General features: G+C 55.7%; 1 pseudogene; it reads right to left on the bottom strand.

Moving 5' to 3' along the window:
* Positions 1-6,934, bottom strand: part of LOC102368814 — a 25,980-nt pseudogene that overhangs the window by 3,792 nt on the left and 15,254 nt on the right.

The following is a 6,934-nucleotide window of genomic DNA, read 5'->3' as shown; positions in this document are numbered from 1 at the left end:
CCCCCCCGGTGCCCCCCCGCCGGTGCGTCTTCAGCTGCTGGCTCTGCCCAAAGCTCTTCCCACACTCCCCGCACACATACGGCCGCTCGCCGGTGTGGATGCGCTGGTGGATGACCAGCTTCTGCTTGTCCTTGAAGCTGCGGTCGCACTGGGTGCAGGCGAACGGGCGCTCCTCTGTGTGGATGCGCTGGTGCCGCACCATCACCTGCTTGACAGCAAAGCTGCGGCCACAGAGGTCACAGGCAAAGGGGCGCTCGCCGGTGTGGATGCGCTGGTGCTTGATGAGGTTAGAGACATGGGTGAAGCTCTGGGCGCACTCTGGGCACTGATAGGGGCGCTCCCCGGTGTGCGTGCGCTGGTGCCTGGTCAGGTACTGCTTCTGCCGGAAGCCCTTCCCGCACTCCGGGCACCGGTGAGGCTTGTCGTTCACAGGGTCTCTGCTTTCTGCTTCCGTCCCAGGCACCAGCCCCTTAGGGCTTGGCTCACACAGTGGGCACAGGATGGGTCCCACTCTGCCTCCAGGCCCCAGACGGGTGCTGGGGAGCTTCCCCGAGCACCGCGCGCACCACTGTGTGGGGGCTGGCTCACATTCCTGCAACTCGTACAGGTTCGTGGAGACTCCCTGCAGCTTGGGGCTGGGGGCAGCGCCCACTTTCCACCCCTCCAGAAACACCTGGTGCATCTGCAGTGTCCTTGAAACTTCCTCAGGGTGCTGCCCTTCAGACTTGCTCCTGGAGCCACCATCTGCAGGAGAGAACCAGAGGTCAGCGCTTGGGAAAGGGAACGCGCCAGACTCCCCCAGCAGCAGCGTGGGGCTAAACCTCCCCTTTCCCCCAGACGCCAGGTACGGCTTTCTGAAGGCACATGCTCCTAGATCCCCTACCAGGGAGTGGAGGACTTGGGGTCACAGCCAGGGAAACAAAACAGGCCACTCATCTTTGGGAAACACTACCACAAAGCAGGGGCTCACCCTGGTCTTATGAGAGTTGCTCCTCTCTGGTTATTGCCCCATACCCCTCACGTATTCCCGATCACCACCAAATAAACGTGTTGTATGATTGGGGAGCAAACACTAGAGACCCCAAGGGAACTCTGTTAGCTTTATGGCTCAGCAGCTCCACTCCCAAATCAATGAGATATAGTACTATACAACCCCAGAGAGACAGAAGATGAAGGGGGAAAGGGAGCTTGGCTGGAAATGGGCTGGCAGGGGAAGAAAGCTGGACAGGCTCCTGCTGATTGCAAAAAAAACCCTGCTGGAGGGAGCTGAAGGCATAGGGAGGCGGGGATGGAGTTGCTGCCTTTGTGGGGCAGGGAGTGGAGGGAGCTGTTGTAGCATCGCTCACCTGGGCAGGGGCTCTCCCACACCACGGAGCACCGCTGGGGGCTGGCCCGTGGCTCACGGCGCTGCTCCTCCGATCTGCTCCTGTCCCCACTGTCCCCTGCGGGGAAAACAACCCAGATGCTTTTACCCAGAACAAGTGTTCGCTGGTTGTGCACAGCAGGATCACAAGAGAAGCTGGGAAGGAGACAGACTGCTTACGATGGCCTTGGCCAAGACAACCCCGACGCCCAGCAGTTAAAGACTGAACAGGCCGGTCTCCCCGAATTCACAGCTCTGAGTGCAAAGAGCAGTGTCCCTCCAACCTGGCAGGGACAGCGCTACCCAGACACAGAGAAGGGGAGAGCCGCATCCGGGTATCCAAGTGGTTTTGTGCCTCAGGGATGTGCAAAAGGGAGCAATTCAGTCAGCTTGCAGGGAGCAACATGGGCCACCCCCTGTCCTGACAGCCTCCAAGAGCAGCAGAGGGAAATCTTACCCACGGTCACAAACCTCAGTGAAACAGGAGTGGACACCAGGGCCTGAAATGAAACAGGGAGGTGCTGGGAATGAACTTGCAGGGAGAGGAGGTAAAAGGGCTGCCAAGACACAACCATGGGATGCTGGAGAGAAGGAGCCCAGCATTGCCGCCTGCGACGGGGTCGCTGCCCCCACGCCGCACTACGGAGGCTGGGCTGGAGCTGCTCACCTGGACAGGGCCCTTCAGGGCTCTCCCACACCACGGACCACTGCTGGACACCGCCCCACGGCTGGCGATGCTGCTCCCCAGATCCACTAGCAACCTCGTCACCTGGAAGACAGAAGAGAGTCCAGAGCGTGTGTGGCAAGCTGCTGACAACAGGGAACTGCTCTTATGCCCCGGCAGCAGGGATGGAGATGTATCCATCCCAAGTATATACCCCCAGGCAGCATGCGACTCGTGACCCCAGACCTCTGCCCAGCAGCGGAGCAGGAAAGTCCTGCTGGGGGAAGCAAGCAAGCAGCCAGAGGCAGAGCCAGGCTGGACGGATGGGTCGTGGGGTGGTGAAGGGATGCAGGTTTCCCATCTGACATCGGTGCCTTCCCTCCTCCAGTCAGGGATGTCAAGGAAGCCAAGCCCAGGGCACTTCCCTGCCTTAGCCCACCAGAACGAGGAGAGAACGGCATACCCGCAAATGCCGAGTCCTGGAGGACTTGGCTCTCTAAGCAGCAAGAGAGACAAGACCCTCGCAAGTGTTTCTGGGGATCAATGACAGCAAACTTGGGCAGGATCAGTCCCCTCAGACCTGCTCTCTGGAGTCTGCGCAGCACCGAGGGCTTGTGGATGTTGCCGTCACTCACCCAGGCAGGAGCTCCCGGGGCTCTCCCATCCCGCAGAGCACTGCCGGGGACTGGCCTCTGGCTCGTGGCACTGCTCCTCCGGCCCGCTCGTGTCCACTACATCCCCTGCAGGGAAAACAACCCAGATGCTCTCATCCAGGAAGGGGAAAGCTGTCTTCTTCCCCTGCCGTGGGACCTGACCGAGACAGCTCCACGGCCCTCCCGGAGACAACGCTGCACCGTCCGGTCAGCACAGTGCGCAGGGACCAGGAGGGCAGGTGGGGATCCTACCCTGGGGAGTGAGCAGTCACCTAAAGGACAGCAGTGGGAGGAAAAAAACCCAAAAAACAAAACTTTGTTGGAGCCCTGGCTAACAGTACCATGAAGCCCCTCAGCTTCAAGAGACAAAGGGTCCTTTAAACGTTGCTCCAAGCATGTTGAACAGCTTCCTAACATTACAAGGCTATTGCTACCCAGGGTGCAGGGGGACTGAGAAAACGCTGCGAAGTCACTTCACGGTTCATGGTCTCCAAGGACTCTGAAAGCCGAGGGGAAGGGAAGGCAGACAGGCCCGCTGCAAAGCAAGAGACCTGCTGAAAGAAACCAGGGAAGAAGTGGGAGGCCTCGAGAGTACGACTGGTCTCCAGCCCTGCAGCAGAGAGCCTGGCAGTGCCAAGGGCAGAGGCCTTGTGACTCACCGGGGATGGGGCTGTCGGGCCTTTCCCAGACCATGGGCCCCCGTGGCATGTAGATCCAGGGCTCTTCTCCACGCTCCATCCGGTATAAGATGTCAGGCTTTGGGCCAGGGTAGCCTGATAGTTGAGAGAGACAAGAAAACATTGGGTCTGTTGCTACAAAAACATTTAGACAACATGCCGGTTCCTGGCTATTACTGGAACGGTCCTGCCTCCTGGGGCTCTCCCCTCACCCCAGAGCTCTGCTGTGGGCTTTCCCCTTGATCCTCCAAATCTGCCGTGGAGCGATTGCACATTTATTTGCAGCCTCTAAACAACTGCTCCCATTAAGAGGACGCATTATCAGGCAGCCCCGCAGTGGGGCTGCTCCTTTCTAGTCGAGGCGGAGGGTGCAGAGACACGGGGACACGTCGGGAAGGGAAAGCATGTCAGTTAAGCTGCATTAATCTCCTGTGGGGACCTTAATTCTGAAGTACAGGGGAATTAGGTTGATTTAGGTCACTTCAGTTCTAAGCATATCGAGTGCACGTGGTGCTACCAGCCCCGCTGGGGCCTGCATCTCCAGCTCCTTTTCCACCTTGGTGGCCTGCTACTCCAAAGGACACCCCATGCCCTCATTTCCGCTGCATCTATCCCCATGGCTCAGGAAGCAAGCTGCTCACCTATTTCCACTCATCCCCATAGCAGGCAGGGCAGTTTCTCGTCTAGCCAAGCAGGTACTCCAACTCCCAACACTTGTCTTCTACATGGGAAACCTCTCCCAGCTCCCGCGTACCTGTGCTCCTTCACAAGGGAACTTTTAAGTGGTTCCTCTCGGCATCTTTCTGTTCCACCCTGGGACTGGGACCCGAGACACGTCTGCAGCTTCTCTTCATGCAGAACATCCCGAAACCTCTCCAGGAGTAATCCCTGTGCTGCCAAATTGCCCACTGGCTTAACCGACTTGTTCTCCAACTGGTGCGGCTGCCCTGACTGCTGTCACCGCCCTCCACGGGTGTGGACCGCTTCCTTGGCTAGTCAGGCCAGGTCTGCGTCCACCCAAATCCTTGGATCCACACCTTATAGCCTGCGTCTGGTCCTCCGGCCAGAAAGCCTTCATCTGGGCTGTTGCACGTAAGAATATAAGAATCGCCATGTACCGAGTCAGACCACAGGGTCATCTTGCCCCACACCCTGGGTCACACAGGGGCAGACAGTGACCTGGATACGACCAGGGGTTTTTCCCTCACTGTCCCCCTCTCACTTGCAGCCTCCAGCATTTAAGATCTAGGAGCTTCTCATTCAGAGGTTGCGGCCCTAACTCCCATGCTCAATAGCTACGGAAGCCCTCTGGCCCCAAGGCTGCATGCAATCCCTTTTCGTATCTGGCTAAACTGCCAGCTATCACCACATCCAGCAGCAACGATTTCCACCCTTTAGTTGCACGCTGTGGGAAAAGGAACTTCCTGGTGCTAGTTTTAAACTGACTGCCTACTAGTTTCATTTTGTGACCTCTCGTTTTCATATTGCGAGAGAGTGAATAAGAAATCCCAAGCGACTTTCTCTTCACCGCTTAGTGTTTTTTAAACCCATCGCACATCCTCACTCAAACATCTTTTCTCTGAACTGAACGAGCCGGGCTTCTTTAGTCTCCCCTCATGCACGGCTCAGCATCCTTGTTGCCCTTCTCTAGTTCTCCTATACCCTGTTGGAGGTGCGGGGACCCGACCTGGGCACAGGATTCAAGGATTTATAAAGGGGCAAGATGATACTTTCCATTTTGTTCACAGTGATGGTTCTTGCATCAGCATTTCCATGGGCTTCCAGGACCGTTTCTGCACTAGAAACTCAAATTTCCCAAGCTCTCATCTTCTAAGGCTGAAAATAAAGCCTGGGATTTTCCCCAGCTCAAAACTTAAATCCTCCCATGTTTAAGTTTGGTCCCTCCCTTGAGATGGTCTATGAACTACCCTACATTTGCTAATTCCTTTCGTCTCCAGTATGATGGTCCCCCTCTACAAGAGATTGTGAGGAGGGGAAAAAAGTGCCTGGTGCAGGGGTGGGAAAAAAGGAAGGGCCGCAAAAAGGCAAGCTGAATTTTTAACATGCAAAGGAAGAAGACAGGAAGGAACCGTTTTTAGAACAGCCGAGCGGTATTTGCACCAGGAAACAGGTTTCCCTGCAGCACAAGTTAGCTGTGAAAAAATCCTGCGCACTTCAAAGGGTTCAATCTAGAGAGCACAGGTTTTTGCGGTCAGGAAAACTGACAGATTCTCAAGCAAAGAGGTTACCACTGGTTTTTAATTTTACTGGCTCGTAAACAAAAGATGTCAATCACTACTTAAACCATTTAAAAGGCTGCAGGTCGGGGAGCTCTGAGAAAAGGGAGTATTTTCAAATTCACTAAGCCTATAGCATGCAGGCAATGTGCGACTCATATGCTTTAATGCCAAAAAGGCACTAATTAACTCATCTAGTCTGACCGCCTGCATTATGCACTCCGGGAATTTCATCCAGATACTCCAGCTGCAAGGCCAAGAACTTGCATTTGGTTAAGGGCCCTCCCAAACGGGCAGCCAGTCAAGACCTGGAGATGTCGGGGGACGGAGACTCTGCCCTTGATCCTCAGGAGTTTGCTCCAGTAGCTAGTCACGGTCCTTGCATGAAAGGTGCGCCCAATTTCTGATTTGAGTTTGCCTGGCTTCAGCTCCCAGCAGTTGGCTCTTGCTCTGCACCTTTCCCTGCTGGATTATGACCCCCTTGAAATCGTGGCTTTGACTCTCCGAGATGGCACCTCGACGCTACGAATCAAACCGCCCCTCAGTGTTCATTTTTGCTAGAGCAGGGTATTAGCTTGTCAGTCTCTCACGACACGGCATTTTTCTTTCGCTTTTAAATGTTTTCTCTGGGATTCTTTCCGAGTCCTCTCCAATTATCCCGTTACCCATTTTCCCATCAAACAGGCGGCGGGCCTGCGTGTGCCATGCTCCCGTTCTAATCTCGACATTTTCTCTCCATGTGCATCACCAAGGCCATGTCTCTTCCTACTCCTCGCTTTCCATTTCCAAGGATCACATCGGCCTTTCCCCCTCTTCACAGCAGTATACAAGAATCTCTCATTCAGTGGCGATGACGGCTCACTCCCTTGCACACCCACTGCTTTCCAGGGCACAAGTTATCTGCAGTGGTTTCCTACTGACGCCCGCATTGCTGATCAGCACATTGAACAGGGCCGGGGAAAGGAAGTCGCTCAGGCCCAAAGTTACAGACAGCAGTTACAAATTTTGGGTGCTGAGCTTCTCGGAAATGCCGAACATTGTCAGCGTGGACCCCTTGTTGCTCAGAGCCTCGAGGGCAGCCCCTCTCTTTGCTGCGGGTAGCAGAGGATCGGTCAACCCCAAGCGACCAGGCAAAGAGTTAGCAGTGGCCTGAGCAAAAGTAAGGGCTCCTTACCCAGAAAGAGCAGCATGTCGTAGGTCTCCGTCATCACCGCCTGGTAGAGCGCCTTCTGCCAGCCCGCAAACACGTCCCACTCCTCCCGCGAGAAGTAGACGGCCACGTCCTCAAAGGTCACCGGCACCTGCAAGCACAAGCGGTCACCAGCCAGCACCTGCGCTTG

Source organism: Alligator sinensis, unplaced genomic scaffold, assembly GCF_000455745.1.
Source record: "Alligator sinensis unplaced genomic scaffold, ASM45574v1 scaffold524_1, whole genome shotgun sequence".
NCBI lineage: Eukaryota > Metazoa > Chordata > Crocodylia > Alligatoridae > Alligator > Alligator sinensis.
Note: the sequence above shows the minus strand (reverse complement) of the source record. Positions and strands in the feature narration are given on the sequence as shown.